Source organism: Cucumis melo, chromosome 5 (genome assembly GCF_025177605.1).
Source record: "Cucumis melo cultivar AY chromosome 5, USDA_Cmelo_AY_1.0, whole genome shotgun sequence".
Lineage (NCBI taxonomy): Eukaryota > Viridiplantae > Streptophyta > Magnoliopsida > Cucurbitales > Cucurbitaceae > Cucumis > Cucumis melo.
In genome coordinates this window covers 17,400,726-17,407,988 of record NC_066861.1, presented here as the reverse complement: position 1 = coordinate 17,407,988, position 7,263 = coordinate 17,400,726, and the positions used below count along the sequence as shown (strand labels likewise).

General features: G+C 34.9%; 1 long non-coding RNA gene across 1 annotated transcript; it reads right to left on the bottom strand.

Annotated features, from left to right (window-relative positions):
* Positions 1-4,012: 4,012 nt before the first annotated feature.
* On the bottom strand, positions 4,013-6,522 carry LOC107990550 (uncharacterized). Its single transcript, XR_001762183.2, has 3 exons — positions 6,230-6,522; positions 5,215-5,266; positions 4,013-4,229 (listed from the first exon to the last, which is right to left on the bottom strand). It is a non-coding gene; the product is annotated as an uncharacterized LOC107990550 (long non-coding RNA).
* Positions 6,523-7,263: the final 741 nt, after the last annotated feature.

Sequence of the window (7,263 nt, the reverse complement as noted above, 5' to 3'; positions counted from 1 at the left end):
ATCCGCTGTGTTTTGTTGCGTGTATAATAGTTTATATACTAGATTGGCAAGTTCATCACATGAAAGTTTTTAGCAGAGTCGACAGATACAGGTACAGAAAAGCGTTGTTCGTCGGCTTCACGTTATCTTTCGGTCTAAGGTAGCAGGTAGTCCGGGAGGGGGTGTGACAACCATCATATTAACGAACTTTCTTTAGAAACTCAACGGTTAGTGTTTAGTTCATTATCTACTATATTATTTTGTTTAAAATTGCTTAAGTTCTAAATAAATAATTATTGTGTTTTTTTGTATTCTTCTTTTTTCTATGTAGGAAACATTGCCTCCACATAAAGAGAAGTTGAGCGATGATATTGACATAAATGGCAGAGATATAAAGTTGCTCTTAAGTGTAAGTGAAATGTCTGAGAATCTGACAACCGATACTGAAATTGTAGATGAACTGCTAGCAATGGTTGAAAATGTTCCATCGGTATACCAACCAATTCCACTTTGTGAGCATCAGCCATCAACTACTGTCGAAGACCTCACACTGTTCAGCCATCAATTTCTGTTACATGATCAAAATTGAGTTCATTTTTGTTTTATCGATAATGAGATAATCAAAGCCCTCTCCTTTTAGTCGAGCTCTTGTTCATCTCAGATTCTTTGAGCCTCAATTTTTTCCTTCTTGTTCATTCATCTCCCAAAGTGGGCACTACCGTGAGACGTAAAATCACCTGATCCCATTCCGACCTCGATATGTGAAATCATCGTGCACCATATGTACTGAGATTGTTCAAAAGACATGGTCCAAGCCCGCTGAATAAAGAAAGGAGAGACCAAACCACCTAAGAACTAACTTCGACAACTCACAAAGTTCAACCATTATTTTCAATTGTAAATGAACAACCTCAACTGGCACTACTAGGAAAAGGGCCAACGATGATTGTTAAACACTGTCATATTTAAAATTTGTGACAGATAGTTTTAGTCATTGTTCCAACAGTCATGGAAAGTCTATGATGATAGTTTGAAAAAACTGCCACATACATGAATACTAACTCTTATCTCTTATTGATGACGAATACTAACTCTCATTATTTATATTTTATGAAAGAAAATAAATGTCACATATCCAGTATTATTGATAGATAATAAATGTCATTATTTATATTTAATGACAATGACTAATTGTCATCAATTCACCTAGCATGACTTTAATTGATTGTTAAGAATACCTTTTCCATGACAGAATTTTTTTAAAAATTCAAATGTCATTTTTTTCAGTCTCTATTTCTCTTGTCCTATTTTTTTAGTCCCTATTTTTCTTGTCGTCCTGCCATTACACAGGCCAATTCAAGCAAAAAGTACTATATGTAACGAACGAACTTTTTATACTAAGCTGAGGTCATTACTATTAAAAGGAAAATATAAACTCTCTAAAGAAAATGGAAAATAAAACTATCTTTTACTGAAAACCTCAAATATTCATTAAAATCATAAATAAATAAATAATGTAAAAATAAATCTAAAATAAACTCCTAATTTGAGCCCTCTCTACTTTTAAAGAAAAATAGTCAAAGAATAGTAAAGAATACTGAAATTATAACTGCAAGGTAAAAATGGAAGCATAAAAGTTTCCCTATGGCACGTCATGATCACTTCTTGTCATTCGTCAGCTTTCCTCTATTCTCACCTCTACCTCTACCTAAAAGATTAAACATAGAAATAGTGAGTATAAAAATATACTCAGTAAGAGACCTACTACTAGTCCCGCTAGGTTTCTTTTAACATTCCAATAGAGTCTAAGTACCCTTAAATTGGTGTGTTCCCAAACGCACGCAATCTAATGATTCCGTAGGAACATCTCTGGTCTTCGATATGAACCCAAAGGAACACTTTGGATAAAACGATCTTTGGTGAACTCAAAATAATACCTAGGACAAACTGGTCTTCAGTGAACTCGAAAGAACACCTAGGACAAACTGGTTTTCAATGAACCCAAAGGAACACTTAAGACAATTGGATTGTAAGTGACTCCGTCGAACCACTCATATACATAACATTCCATGAGACTAGTGATCTCATCAAACCACATAGTCATAAAAAAATGGTGATCCCGAGGGACACCCATGTGGGTATGACTCTATTTGATAAAGTTAACAAAATACCCTATCCATAGTATGTAGCACATCATAACATCATAAACATGGCATGAAAATTAATCATAATGCTCTCAATCATGTGATTAATATTTCATGCATTAATATTAACATAATTAGTCATCATTATCAACATAACTCAGTCATAACTATCAGTCATCAACATACATCATTAATACATTATGCATTTTAGCTACATCAATACATAACAGGAAAATCACTTGGAAACTCTTAACTTCATTACGAGAGTCTAGTAGGAGAATCTCTTACCTAAAGATTAACTTAAATAAATTATTTCTAACAGCAACAGTCAAGTTTTCCAAGAATAAGTCCTAAACAATAAAGATGAAAATAACTAAGTTTAATAACTTAACAGTTGCTTAAAGATCCAAAAATCCATTTAATTCAACTTACCCAAAATTTAGGTAGAATTCAAATTCAACCTTAATTGGGGAAAAATCAAAGCTCTCAGTTCCTCCAATAAATTATAACCAAGCCTTCATAAAATTATAGTTCACTTTAAATGAAATTCCATCTTAAAAATCCAAAATTAACATTTGTTGGGTATATGTAAAACCCAATCAAAACTTACCAAAACTTACCAAAAATATGTGGGAAAAGAACCAAAAACAAGGTTGGTGGCTCGAAAAATGGCTTGGCGACTCAAGTGGTGGCTTGGAGGGATGCTTGCGACTCACAGATGAAGGAGGAGAAGGTACGTGGCTTGGCTTGTGGCTGAAGGAAAACTCAACTTACACCACATAACTCGGGTTGCTGATGGCTTCCGAGTGGCTCGCAAAGGAGTGGTGGCTCGGGTGGACTCCGCTAGGACCCGAAGAGTGGCTCGCTAACGCAAACGGCTCGGACTTAATGATGACACTTCAAATGGGGGAGAAGAGACGTGACCGGTGGCATGCAATGGCATTGACAAAGGAAGTTTTGGACGAAAAGCGACGGAAGCTTACAAGTTGCTTGCTGTGACGACTAATCGAAAAGGAAAATGATGAGAACGGTGACGAAGCTTACGATGGAAGTGACGAAAACGTCCGACAATGGAAACAAACAGAGATAGGTGACGCGCGACGAACGACGGCGGAGCAAGGGCAGCGACTAAGCTTAGGGTTTGTGAGGAAGATGATGATGTTTCTTTAGCACGCTAACCGAAGGATATTTAATAACAATAATAATAATATTATTATTATTATTACTACTTAATATTCCTCTTTTCTCTTTCTTCTCCTTTTTAAAATAACCAAAACATCTTCTCTCTCTTCCTTTAATAACCAATCACATAATTCCTTTCTTTCTTCTTTTATTTTTTTCTCCAAAATAAAAATCAAATATTTCTCTCTCCTTAATCACATCCACTTTTATCTTCCCAAAATAATACATATATCCTTAAATAATTATATTATCTTCATAGTATAATTATCTTAACTTCATAACTTACTTAATTATATAATCATATATAATTAATCATAAAAGACAAATCTTTCATAACACCAAAAAATTCCAAAGCTCCAAACTAACTAAATATTCTCCCAAAACATTTAATTAATTCTACTTCCCACAAAATCAAACAATTTCAACAATTAACTCAACTAACACCCAAGATGTCACACCCCATTCTAAGTTTTCCCCTCTAACCTAGATCGTGGTGTGAATCTACTCCTTAAAACAATCCTCTTTGAACGTAAGATTTATAAAATGCTTCCCAAAAATTCTAAAAATTCGACAAAGTCTCCCCTGAAAAACGGATTAACCACACCTGAAAATAGAAGAGAATTACACTTCTATGATTTAAAAAAAAAACTCAAAAATTATCGAGTGTGTCTCACCACACACTCATCCAGACAATTTAAGAATCTCATTCAGAAATTCAGTCAGAGCTCATGATCAGACTAGATACTAGCCAAGAAATAATTACAGTTTGAAAGTGTCTCAAAACACATGACCTTGGCGTGACCCTCATTACTTCTAAGCACCCCATTATACAAATACAAACTTGAAGTAAAAACATCCAAAAAGAATGAAAATCTACAATCAGTGACGGGAAGCTCAACCAATGCCTGGTTCTTGGTTCACTACCTGGGGAGGGGGAGAAAACATTGAAAACGTGAGCTAAATCTCAATGAGTGGCAAGTTTTAACAGTAAAAGCTTATAAAACATATCTTCAAACCGTTTAAGTAAACCTCAATAACGAAATAATAATTACAGCGTTAAAATCGTATATTACCATAAACCACAAGTAAAGCCAACAAACCTGTACCCAATCAACCATGGCAAGGCATCTAAATATACGGCCAAAGATAGCTCGCACATGACTAAAAATCATGCGGCCAAAACTAGCTTACGCATATTTAGTGCTCGCCACGATAACAACCTCCATCCAATCTAATCCAACCAATCCAATCCAACCATGATAGCATACTAAGCATACGGCCCAAGGATAGCTCACACGTGATCCAATCCACAAGGAAACACGTGGCCAAACGGAGCTCACTCATACTTAGCACCTACCATGGTAACAACATACCGCTCCTATGTGCACATAGAGCCACCCAACCATGGGTTAAGCTAGGCCCAAAGCCATATCACAATCCTCCATCCACGTCCTCACCTAGGCTCAGGTTCTCGAATCTCCGGTCACGGCCTCTTTCAGCCCCGGAATCCTCCGACAACCATAGGTGGCGCTACAGAAACACATTCTCGTAGCCTTAAGGGTAATCACCAACATCCATAATGTCACACAGTTCAAATTTGAAAACAAATCAAACATGGTTAGAAACACGTTTTCACATATTTGGATCCTTAGCCATCAAAACATACTTTTAGAACTCCTTCAAATCTAGTTATAAATCAATGATTGTTTAGAAACAAGTTGTCATCTAAACTTACTTAATAAGTTTGGGTTCAACCACAGTTTCAAAATACAAGAGTTCATGGAAAATCGAAAATCACATTTGAAAACCTTTGTAACACATAAATCATAAGGCAATCATATTCTAAATTTTCATACTAGAATAATTATACTAGATTTATAATGAAAATACTTGAATTTAAGCCACTCACAATCAATTACTCGATCCCCCGGGATTTTACGCTTTCCCCACTTCGATTTAGCCTGAAACAAGATTAAGGTTTATCAATTAACTTTACAAAGCAAGACGACACAACAATCTTCAACATACTCTAATAAGCCAACTCAAACTATTTTATGCTCCAAAGACTCCAATTTCTCTCTTCCAAGACTTAAATTGAATTATCCCTTCATGCTTTAATCTATTCTAAAAATTCCAACTTTGGACCCTTAGCATCACATTAATCTCTTAACGCCACAAGCACCCAAACATGAGAGAACCCACTAAAATTTATCTAAAACCATATCGAAATCACCTCGACAACACATTTCTCAAACTTTTTCAGATTCGCAACATGAATTTCAACTGATCATAACTCTTTCAATACTTAACCAAAATGAGTGTTCTTTATGTCAAAATTTTTATTTTGATGTCCTCTATAATTTATCTGAAGGAAGGAAAATATGATTCCCAACAGATTGCTACAGTATTGGCCCAAAACAGAGAGTGTTCAAAAACAGAGTCTTCTGCTATCCCCTGACTTGTTTATGAAATTAAGCTTACTTCTAACCATATTTAGCTCACAATTTCTTCATAAAAGTTGTAGTACATTGAATAAGCTTTCCAACCATACTAAATAGAGATCCTAACTCCACTAGTACACCCTAAAATACTAAAAAATAACTGAGATCTTCTGATTTCGCGTGGAAAACACTTGCTCTATTCAATTTTTAACACTTAAATATAATGGGTATTCAAGACCCGCTCCATAAAGCATAGAATCTTATCCAACACTCTCTTCACAAACATAATAATCTCACCTTTAATTACTTAAATCTTGACAAAATCCTTATTGAACCCGCTGGACAACAGCTAATCAACACGACAACTCTTCAATCTTACATCAAAACGTGATAAAAACTAGTCATTCGAAGCTAAAAGCTACTGGGTATTATAGATCTTCAATTAAACCAAACCACAAAACTCATCAAATAACTAAAATTGACCTCAACTTCTAAATTCGGTGAGGCTAGCAATGACAGAGGGTGGCCCAGCACAACGCAAAGTAGCAACCAATGTGGTGTTCGACGGTTGGGCGGCGGCTGGTCGGTGTGTGGCTCAACGAACCCGACGTCTGGAGCTCAAAAATCAGTAATGGGTAGCGCATAAACGAACATCGGGCGGCTGCTGGTTTTGATGGTTGAGAAGAGACTAAATGGTGGCGGCTCTTTGGTCAGCTGCGAAGAGATTTTCGAAAGAGAGGGGGGTGTCGTCGGTCTCTCTAGAAGAATGAAGAAGACGAAGAAGAAGGAGGAGAAGAAGAAGAAGAAGAAAAAAATCTTCTTTTCTTTTCTCTCTTTCTTTTTTTTATATAATCTTAATAATAATAAGGTAATGACAAAAATGGCCATCTCTTCAAACTTAAACTTCCTTTTTACCCTCCTTCATTCTTTTCAACACTTATACAAAACAATTTAAGTTTTGAAACTCCATAAATGTAGTTCTAAAATTTCCTTATCACACGAATAAATCTTAAGGACATATTAAATAAATAAATAAAGTAGAAGAGAACGAAATGGGGCTTACACAAAATAATTTCAATATGGTTAAAATTAAACTTAAGATAATTAAAATTAAAGATTACCTTATTTTGGGGCGTTACACTATACAACACACCCATATAGAAACAAAGTGTCAACGCTTTAATATATATACGTTAACATACATTTTGTAATATATGTACAATTGTTGGTAAAAGGTTTGTATAATGATAGAATGAACATAGGTTTGTACAATGATAGAATAAACATACATGTTTTAGTATCAACAAGCTATTTAAATAAGGGTAATTATAATAGGTAACAATTTTTAGAATAATTATTAAGTATGTAGCAATATTTTAAAAAAATTGCAAATATAGCAAAATCTATCCGTGATACACTTCTATCGTTGATAGACTCTTATGGTTTATCAGTGATAGACCAACATTTGCTACATGGTCTATCGGTGATAGACTCCTATTATTGATAGATTTTGACAG